This window comes from Pinus tabuliformis, chromosome 4_1 (assembly GCF_031772625.1).
Source record: "Pinus tabuliformis cultivar Carrire ecotype Pingquan chromosome 4_1, CPIR1, whole genome shotgun sequence".
NCBI classification, from domain to species: Eukaryota; Viridiplantae; Streptophyta; class Pinopsida; order Pinales; family Pinaceae; genus Pinus; species Pinus tabuliformis.
The window spans coordinates 682,405,422-682,417,608 of NC_142303.1; positions in this window are offsets into that span (position 1 = coordinate 682,405,422).

The window sequence follows — 12,187 nt, forward strand, 5'->3', positions numbered from 1 at the left end:
AATATTGCCATACAAACCGGAGGCTGCTTCCGTCATACAAACACCCTTTATCCTGTAGTATGACATGCCCCTAGAAAAGAGTCAAAAGAAAGTGTAGTGATGTTGACAGATTCTCGAAATCAAAAGATTGAACACCAAACTATAAGGTGGGAAGATCTTAATTTCCCAGAACACTGGGTGGTATATAATCGCAAACCTCCTGCCATAAAGAAAATTACTTCTCCTAACATTAGAGAAGAACCCTCTTCTGCTATTCTTTCCTTTCCTCAAAGATCAACTATTGATAGACAAAGAATAGATCAAATGTGCAGAAGGTCACCATTGGACATAAATCTTGAGCTTGTAGATACAGCTTGCTCTAGCTCTAGTTCAAATTCTTGTAAACATATTTCATTATTTGAATTTGCACCAATAGTAAATTTCTCTTCACTTGAAGTAAAATGTTCAGAATGTCATTGCTCTGTAAATCTTAGCCATCTTGTTGAAATGGTCATGCATGAGAATCATCATCCTAGGACAGGAGAAGCTCCACATTCTACTTCTGTAAACCCTTGTCCAAACCCTAAATGTTTAGACATACGATTTCCCCATGAGTCTGAGCATATCCTGATGATGCATGAAATAACCACTTTAGAATATGAAGATCCAAGGTTAACAACTATCTTTAGCACCATGAGGCCAACAAAGCCTAGATATGGGGTTGGATACTTAGAGTAGTAAAATGGTTTAATCCCAGATACAAGATTTGGCAAAATACCTGATGACTGTAAAAAGCCTGCAGTCATGGAAATGCAATTTTTTTTTTACTTTAATGGATGGATGTCAAAAGCACAAAATTAGTGCTCAATGGATGAAGGCTATGCTAAATTGGGATATTTTTACTCATCCAAAGGCTGAAGAATTTGGTCTAAGTCATTCAGTTGAAGATAAGATCAAACTATCACAAGAATGGAAACAGTTCATGGAAGACGCCAATACCTGGATTTCATTCTATTCATGGATGCAAAAGAAATGGTCAGAAATGGTCAGCACTAAATGGTGACAAGGTTGAAACTCCAACCACATTCCCTCCTTACAAAGGAATAGTCCTAGGAGAAGGCCAGAATTCTGCTAAAGCCATCCCACTAGTATTAAAAGATGACAATGCTTTAGGCATTGATGGCAGAATACAAAAAGCTAGTGAACAACTAAACTAGACTAACACAGCTATCACAGGGCTAGAGATGAATGTAGCCAAATATGCAGAAGTAAAAGAACAGTTCAATAATGTTCAAGTTTCTATTAATGATATAAATAAATCTTTGAATGATGTACAATATTCCGCAACAGTGGTCAGAGGTTATGTCAGAGAATCTTTGATGAAGTTAGAAAATGTGGAAGAAAAATTTGTAGAACATATTGATTCCACTTCAGGAAAAATAAATGAACTGGTAGGAAAGGTTGATAAAATGTCTTTATCAAAAGAAGATAAGTCGGTTCCATCCTTCTTTTTGTACAAAAGAAGTGTAAAAATGCAAGATCTTGTCAAACCTGTTGACAGGTTTCCCCATCTTTTTTCCAAAGAAGTTGCACCTACACAGAAAGAGAAAACTGAAGCCTCTACTTCGGAAGAACCTATTTCCTTGGCATCTCTATTCAAAGAAGAAGGAAAGGAAGCATAAGTACTTCCAATATATGAGCCCTGGGAAAGCCAGTACAACAGATACTCTGCTCCATATCTAAGAGGAAAAGACAAACTCCCAGATTCCCACACATTCATTGCAGATTCTCATAAAGAGTGGAACATTGACAGCCTTAGTGTTGGTCAAATCAGGCAGATGGTGGACATGATGTTCACTGAGTATAAGCTCATGTGCTTAAGAGGGAAAAATTAAATAGAAGCTTGTAAAACAATAATCCAATGTTTCACAGGAACACTATTAAGGTCGTGGGAAACTGAGTCTTCTCCAGACTTAGTAGCCAAGATGGAAGAACAATCGCCCAAAGATGAGCAAGGGAATATTATACACAATACTGATGGGACTGTTCAGAATAACATGATTGGAGCATTGACCTCCATGATCGTAGAGCATTGGTGTGGCTCAGAAGTAGAGATGGCTGATAAACATGAAGTCATCTTAATGAACTTAAAATGCAATAAGATGTCCTAGTTTGAAGATTTCCATTGAGATTGGATGCAACACATATATGAGGTAAAAGATTCAAAGAATCTTTTAATACTTAAAATTACAAAGATATAACTATATATATGATATTTAAAAGATATACTTATATATAATATTTACTTTAATTATCTTTTAGTTATTTTATTTTTTAGTGGAGGATAGTTTTTATGATAAGATTATTATTTTTCATTATTTAAAATATACTTTTTAATGTTTATACATATATATAGGTGGAGTAAATTTTTATATTTGGTATGAAAAATTTACATAGACAACTAAGGAAATTTGTGTTGGTTCATCATAAGGAAACCAAATTAGACATAGAATATAATTGTATCAAAATATCAAAATAAAAGATAGATTTTTTAGTTTCTATAAATAAACTAGGAGATTTAGCTATTCGAGATTTAGCTATTTGACTGTCCCTTCTTCTGATGAAAACTAAAACAAAAATATAAAACAAAAATACATAACAGGGAACTAAAAATAGAGAATTAATAGCTTCAATAATAATGGGCTCTTTATTATTATCAAGAGAATAACCGTGATCAGGAAAAAGTACCATTTTCCATTCAATTTTCACAACCCTGTATTCCATTGCCATAAAAAATCATTTCATTTGGTTCACAGAAAATATGATGTCTTTCTTAATCTCATTTCGATCTGAGAGCGCTCTCCCCAAAAAAACTTGAAGTATTAGTAGATATATGCTCTATAGATGTATTAATTGTAGTTACCCATAATATAACCAACATCAAGAACCTAATCTGCCACCTCAACTAACACTTCTTTGTCTACAAAATCGCACCGCTAATTGGAAAGTTCCCTTTCCACCTGAGTGGTTTCTTCCACACTGGTTGATGGGTAAGATAATGAGTTGAAATTTTAACTTGGGTTTGAGCTACGGAATGACCTCTCTCTTGGTAATACGGTGCTCCCCCATTACTCAAACTTTTTATCTAGGCAGGGAAAGCAACCAGGAGAAAGAGAGGGATTGACATACGTTAGTGGCCCACCAAGTGTCCCAAAGCAAAGTCACAGCCCCTTAGACTTACCAAAACAACCGAAGGGTTGATCCGTCAAGAGACCTGCAGCATATGAAGTAGAAGAAATTGGACCAAACCGAAAGTTAAAATTAAAAATGTATAACTAGAATGTCTCAATATACATTCTCTCGATAAGTTCGTTAGGCTAGGCTCGAGAGGGTGCGGTTGGGGGATGGAACCATGCTATTGGCTCACACTAGTGTGAATAGTTGAGCATCACATGACCAAAAATAGAGTTAATCGTGCAAAGAACTGAAGCGTCCAAAGAACCGATGTGCCCCTAGGGAGGACGATAACAACTGTTTGGGAAGAATATGTATATAGATTTAAAAATCTTTAAAAAATTAATTCCTATTCAATTTAATAACTCAAATTTGTCTTTTTAACAATTTTTTTTTGAATTTTAATGGAACTCATCTCCAAATACCAATAAAATAAAATAAAAACTAAAAGCATTTAGATTATGTTATTTACTTTAAACAACATATTTGTAGTACATTTACTAGTTTATAAAAGATATAGCGATCCATATTCTCTTGGACTGTTGTTAATTTCCCTTTATCTTATACCATGTTTAATAATTCTATATATACACTTTTATTTTTAAAATATTAAAAGTCAATAAATTAAAAGTCATATATAATTTTATTTTTTAAATATTACTAGTTAATTAATATAAAGTCTTATTGCAACATTCTGAATATATTATATTATATGTATGGAAAAGTAGTTACGAGTTGTTTCTTTCAATCTTCTTACTCTAACTTCTCAATATCATTTCAATATTTTTAGCAGATTTATTAATTATTTTGTTGTTAATTAATATTAATAAATCAAATAATTGGTAAATAATTATAAATATTGTAAAAAATTATTTCATTTTATAAAAATATTAAACATTAACTAGAATATAACTTTATTTTAAATTCTTATTGTTATTATTATTAATTATAAAAAATATGATATATTTAAAAAAATATGTAGCTGAAACTACCTGACTAGCGTGAATGAAACTAGCTGACCTGCATGAATAGCTCAACCTAGCCTTTTTTGCTGAAGGCTCTATCTATCTACCCTCCCCTCTCTGAATATCTCTGTGTCTGGCATATGATCCTCACCCACCAGGCGAATCGTATATAACACGCTGTAGTACCTCACTCTTGGTGTGAAGGTATCACTGCTGCAATAGCCCCCTCTGTCCCATGCACATCGTCGTTCACCGCACCCCCTATTATATATCTGCGTCCCCTTGCCCCACCCACGAGCTATTCAACTCACTCTATCAACAACACAATCTAGGCAACTAACTCTATCAACGCGTCTATCCATTCTCTCATATGTTGCATGGGGTACATCTCCTTAGCTATGGTGGGAAACTTCTCTCGTTGTCTGTTGGCAACTTGGCTCAACCTATCTCCATCTCTCTTGTCCAACCCCATCTGCCTTACTCCCGGCAAGTATCAAAAAGCAAGCAATCCACTTCCATTTCCTTGCCCCACCCACGAGCTAGTCAACTAACTAACTCTAGCAACAGCACGAGCCATTCTTTTCTCATATGGCAATGGGGTACATCTCCTCTCTCGGGTAGTAACGATGGGGTGGTTCTTTCTTCGCGACTATGTGACTACTCTGGGGAACTTGGTTGGTCTGGCTCTCTCGGTGATCTGTTTGGATCTATCTCCACCATATGGAAGGGGAGCTTGCCTCATTACTTGTCCCATCGCATTATTACATAGATAAAGGACAGGAGTTTCATAATTATACATTTAGATAGATAAAAGGAGTAGCTCAATAAACTCCTTGGCTCTCTGCCTTGTCAAGACTCATCTCTATCCTCTTCAATGATGGAATGAACAAATTGACTAGTTTCACTTTCTCGCGGAGTTTCATAATTTAGCAGTTAATTCAAAAATAGAATGCTTGCTTATTATCCGTTATATTCTATCACATTCCGAAAATAGAATATTGAAATATTTCAATCTCTAACTCATAGAGGGGGTCCTCTCTTGCTTGATGCTGATAAATAAAGGTGCGAAGTTGCCAGAGAAGAAAAAGGAGGGGCAAGGACTCTTTGACATATTACCTAAGGGGATTCGGTGGGACCTACCTAGCGAGGCTTACTAACCTGACGACACCAAGCCGCGTGGATCCACCTAGCGAAGGCTTACTAGATTCTTAATTATTACTTTTCCATGTAGATTTTTAATGTGACTTTGTTAATACCATCCTAGATCCATCTTAATTTCGGATTTAGAAGTAAGTTGCCTTAGTTCCCTTTTAAATAGCTTATATTCCACATGAATACTATGGGAAATACCATGTGTTTTCATAAACGTGGAGTTCAAAAACCAATAGTAACTTGACGAAGTCAAGTTTATCCCAACAAAAAATGATAAAAAAAATAATAACATAGAATTTTTATTGTAGCATAGAGTTTTTTTTTTTTTTTACCAAGCCAAAATGTTTACAGGACACGGCTTTACAACATCTCTTGCATAATAGTCTGGAGATCACCTGTTGTGAATTATAGTTTTTTGGCATTTAGTATTGATCATAAGCCATGGTATTGGCCCATCCTATGGTAACAATCTCTATTTACAAATTCTATTTATAAATTAATAATATGCATGGAAAAAGGTGTTGAATATCCATGGTTATGAATCTTGTTATATTGTAAGATTATTGTAAGTACTAAGTCTTATGACATATTAAATAAATCCATGCCTTTTTACTTTTACATTTAATTTAAAAAATGTTATTAAAAAATTAAAATAAAATATTTATAGAATATTTTGGTTTTGAAATGAGTTATGGCTTTTGGGCATCTGTTATTCATGCTATTCATGCTAAGCCATGGTATTGACCCATGGTATTGTAACATATCCTATTTACAAATTCCATTTATAAGTTAATAATATCCAAATGTGTTGAATATCCATGGTTTCAAATCTTGTTATATTGTAAGTTTATTATAAGTATTAATTTTTTATGCATTATTAAATAAATCCATACCCTTTTAGTTTTACATTTAATTTAAAAAAAGTTATTAAAAAAACTAAAATAAAATATTTACAAAATATTTTGATTTTGGAATGAATTATGCCATTTAGCATTTATTATTCATGCTAAGCAATGGTATTGGCCCATGGTATTGTAACATATCCTATTTACCAAGTCTATTTATAAGCTAGTAACAACCATAAGAAAATGGGATGAATATCCATTATTATGAGTCTTGTTATATTTTAAGTTTATTGCAACTATTAAGTTTTTATGTTCTTAATAATTAAATTTAAATATGGTTACATCATTATTTTACACCAATACATCTCCCCCCTACTTTTTAGATTAAATTTTAAAAATGTTATAAAATTAAATTAAAATATATATATATATATATATATATATATATATATATATATATATATATATATATATATATCCAATCTTTCTTATATTACATTTAACACCTATCTATCTCCTCAATACTGGGTTGTAGAGAGTCTCTTGGCATAACAAAAGACTCTAACATGGCTTACTAATACCACATTCCCAAAAAATCATAACTCATGTTCAGATAACATATGTTCATATTACATTTTTTAACTAATCAATAAAGGGTGATATGTCACTGCTACTAAACATATTCTAAACTATTTTGTGTCGATCAAATCCCCACCATCCACGTAGCAATTATTAGGTTGATAGGCATGACTATTCTGGAATAGGACGTCCATAATTATTAGCATCTATAGGCATGACTATTTTGGAATAGGACTTGAATAGAACTTCAATAATGACTATCTAGATGCTAGTGATTTAACCTCCGTGAAATATTCTATAAAATTCCTAGTAGTATGGGAAAATCAAAGGTTGATATTTATCTCTAAAGTGGTTATTCCCTTTTAATTAAATTGATTAATTAAAGAAAAAATCTTTTGACCAACGATCATATGAAATGAGTTATGATTTTTTTTAGTTTATGGTATTGTAACAAATCAAGTTTATAGATATGGTAAAGTGGGGTTCAATCTCCATAGTTAAGAATCTTGTTACATGTTTCTTTATACATACATACATACATACATACATACATACATACATACATATATATATATATATATATATATATATAAGTTTGGCATTGGTGAGGCTACATCATGATCATGTCCAAAAAATAACACCAAAATAAGGCAAGGAATTGAACCAATAACTTAACATCTACGAGTTCCTTAACAATGCACCTATGCAAAACCCCATGTACTAATATTTTTTATTTGAAAAACCTTTTTTTGATGTTTATCATAGATTGATGTGGTGTTTACTATCCATCTCATTTATAGGGTTGTACAAATAATATAAAATTATATTTTATTTTTTTCACCTTATTTCTTGTCTTATAACCAGTTTTATTTATAGTTTATTTTAATTCTTTTCTTTTATTATTATAATCCATTTTCCTGAAATACATATTTTGCTCATTTCTCTTTTATTTAATTCCCAATTAATTTCTTCGATTATTTCTTCTTTTCCTTCAACTATAACTTTATTTGTTTTTCACAATGGGTGTAGTGTCCACTCTAAACCATGGACATTTCAAGATCATGCATAATTCACTCCAAAAAATTATCAATAATATAAAAAAGTATAAAAATATACACTAAAAAATAAGTCAATTGCAAATAAAATAATTAACAAATCAACTTATCTGGCCAAAGTTGCAAAAAAAGAAATCCAATGCAATTGGGTTTGGGCTGAGCCATCGTACAATAAAAGCCCTAAGATATTCAGAGCTAGTGATAGAGACAGTAAAGGAGTCTTCGTGTGTTTGAAAACCCTAATACCTTGGAACATCCCTGAGACGCCGAGCCAGAAGTTGGATTAGAGTGCGCCCATCCACTTCAGGTTTGATGCTCTTGTTTTGACGTTCATTAAAGAAGATTAGAGTGTGCCCATCCACTTCAGGTTTGATGCTCCTGTTGTGACGTTCATTAAAGACTACCATTCGATCAATGTGTTTTTCCACCGCATATTTTCAAATTTATGTTTTATATGTTTTTTTTTTTTAAATTAGGTAAAAATCACTATTTTATTTATCAATAACAATTGTAATAATAACTAATATAGATCCATCTTAATTATGGATTGATCAAGTGGAAAGAGGGATCAAATTTTTTAAGTTACAAACTTTTTTTGAGTGCAAAACTTGAAAAAAGATTTGCACTTGAGAGATTTGATCTCTCCTCGCACTTGATTGATCTAGAGTTAAGATGGACCTAGGATGGTTTCAGACATGTGCAATATCATATTTTCACTAATATATGATTAATATAATCATTTTAAATATCTTAAATATGTCTAATATTAACTTGACGAGCTACTTATCATTTACATCTCACGCAGATTAGGTATATATCTGTATTAAACACTTGAATTCCAACACAGGACTTGTCATACAAATGAATCATTTTAAATATCTTAAATATGTCTAATATTAATTTGACGAGCTCCTTATCTTTTACATCTCATGCAAATTAGGTATATATTTATATTAAACACTTGAATTCCAACACGTGACTTGTCATACAAATGACATATTTAACCTTGAGCTAATCGATAACATTTGTCATGAAAATTTTGATGTGAAATATTCATATTAAGGAGATTTATAGGTTGAACCTGGCATAAATATCTTTTAAGCATATTATTTTCATAGGATTTTATTTTTGCTCTTATATTATGCCTGAGTTGGCTGAATATCATTTTCTTTATTAATGTGCTCCTTCTTGTTCATGTTTTGTTTCCTTTATTCTTCATGTTCTTCAATTGCCATTCCCTATACCTTTTTTGTTAATTTAGTTTTCATTGTGCATTTCATTGTATTATTTACTCTTGACACATTCAATTGTCATTTTTGACACGATTCAATTGTCATTTTTTTGTGCCCTTCCTTGTCGATATGCTCTTTGATATTCTCTTTTATATGCTTTTTGTCATTCAATTTTTTCCTTCATTTATTCATGTCATTGTTTAGTTGTCCCTTTTTGTGAATGTATTTGTTGATCTACTCTTTGCTTCTCCCTTTGTTGATGACAGTCCTCAGTAACTGCCATTTCTTATGCCCTTCTCTATCGAGTTTCTCTTTGTTGTTCATTGTTATTTAAGATGGATCTACTTTGACGATTAATTTGGATCTAGGTTGATGATTATTGTAATATAGAAATCAATGGTTGGTGTCAATAATTACTTTGTTCATACACTTAAATCAGTGCACACTATTCATTTAATTACTTTGAAAATAATGCACATCATCCATCTATTTACATCAGATCACAAATTAACATCTACATTGAAATCAATGTATCACATTTCTCGTGTCTTTCAATGTCAACTTTCTCTTTATTGTTCATTTCTATTTAAGATGGATTTAGAGAAATGATTATGATGGATTTAGGCTCTTTGTTGATAATTTATATTTAATATGGATCTAGACTAATGATTAATGTTACACAAATATCAATGTATGTTGTCATTTGTTGTTAGTTGATGTCATTTTGATGTCGAATTTTATTGTTCATTTTTATTTAAGATGGATTTAGACTAATTATTACGATGGATTTACGATCTTTGTTGTTCATTTATATTTAACATGGATCTAAACTAATGATTAATGTTACACAAAAATCAGTGTACGTTGTTAATAATTATTTTATGCATACACTAAGGTTAATGCACACTATTGATCTAATTATTTTGAAAGCAAAGTACATCATTTGTCTAGTTAAGTCAAATCTTAAATTAACATTTACATTGAAATAAATGCATCTACGGTAAACAATCAAATAGGTTTAGAAATCAACATTTAAGCTAAAATGAATTCATCAAGTGCAACATCAAATAGTATTAGAAATCAACATATACATTGAAATCAATGCATCAAGTGCAATCAATGAAATAAATTAGAAATAAACATCTACATTGAAGTGAATGAATCTATTTCGATATGGGAATTAAAATATTAATCTCAGCATAATATAAATTCTAGTTAACACTTTACAATGTCTTTACCCATTTAATTTAATAAAATTTCAATAATTTCTAAATCCAACTTCTTTTACCTTTTGTAAAATCCTTATTTCCTCTTTCCCTATGATCAATAATGTTCAATATTATATAAATCATATAATAATAAACATAAAATTATATAATATCATATAATAATAAACATAAAATGATATATTAATAAACATAAAATTATATAGTTTTATGTTAAATATTATATAATATTTTATTTTCAGACATTATTGTGATGCAGGAAAGTGTTCCCTCTGTGGACAGAGGCAACCCCTCTAGCCCTAGAGTGGGTCTAGTCACAAACAAGGAAAGATCAGTAATAGATTTCCTTAAACAGTCATAGTTGGAGGCCTACCTCAACCGGTGGTCGATGGAGTTCTGTTGCGCTGCTCCAGCTTCCGCTTCCTTCTCCTAATGAGCAATCAACCTGAAACAATGTAAATGAAATACAAGAAAGCATGTAACCGGAACAACAATGATCTATTTACTCACAAAGTCAAGAAGTCATGAGCTATCAAGTACATTGCATACAAGACATAGGAAAACATCATTGATTGCATTAATTATGAAATAAGAGTAAGCTTACAACCAAAGTCTTGATGTCACAAGCCTTCTTAGAGCGATCCAGCCAACATGTTCCTCAAGCATTCACTTTGTGAAGATGGATCTCCCGACATACAAGTCTCTCTCAATCACGCGTTTTACACAAGATTAAGGGCACTTCACAACCTTCCTCAAGCTATCAACAATTCCACACTTGTCACACTCACACCAGCTATCTAGCAAACTCACAAACACTAACAGCACTATCAGCAACCATTCCAAAGACTAAGAACTCCAAAACTAGCAGCACATAGCAATGGTGAGAGTTTAAATAGGAGAAGGAGTCTCCATGAAAGGTGGGAGAGTGAGCTTATCTCCAAGGAAGGTAGCACAAATGACGGAACAACCACGCCAGAGAAAGGAGGGCGACATAAACTAGGCCAACAACCAGGTCTGGAGTCATCTGGAAGGCCGACTGTTGGAACAAATTTTCCCAATCTGGATCATCGCGGGCACATAACTGGTCTTCCATGCTGACATCGCTATTGAATAACGTAGCTAGTCAGGTCATCACTGGAGACTGCAAGAGATAGTCGCGCTGGCACATAAAATCGGACCATCGCGGGAAACAAGTGTACTTCCATGATGGCAGTGCTTCCGGGCTGTTTTGGAGCACCCTTCAGCGCGTTTATTTAGCCAACAGACACGATGAGGAGGAAACCTTTGGAAAAGTGGGTCATTTGGCAAAATCAGAGAGAATTTGTCTAACATGAGCATGAATGACTTGGACACATGACACAGTAGGAAAACTGAAGTGAAGACAATGACAAATTACTATGTAACAAATATAAATAGTATTATAATGCTATGTAATATAATATAATATAATATAATATAATTATAATATATTTTTTTATTATAATATTATTAATATAATAATATATTAATATTAATATTTGATTAAATATTAATATTAAAACTAATATTATATCTAATTTTTTATATTATTTAAATACCTAAACTTGTATCCATCTCTAAACTTATAATCAGGAAAATCAAATACGACTATCCATCTATCAACTTACAATAAGGAAAATAAAATACAACTATTCTAAATCCTTCAGGGTAGCCTCTCCTCTTTTTCTATCATTTTGAAGTTTATTTCTGACAAACTCTTCACAAATTCCATGATGAAAGCATCACCTTCATCTCTAAAAAAATATAACAATCCTATCTCACTCAAATAACTTAATAGGATGTAAGATATCTAACTTATTTTAAATCCAGTATCATAATATCATAAATAATTATAACATCATAATAATGATAAGATAATCATTATATAATGTAGTCATTAAT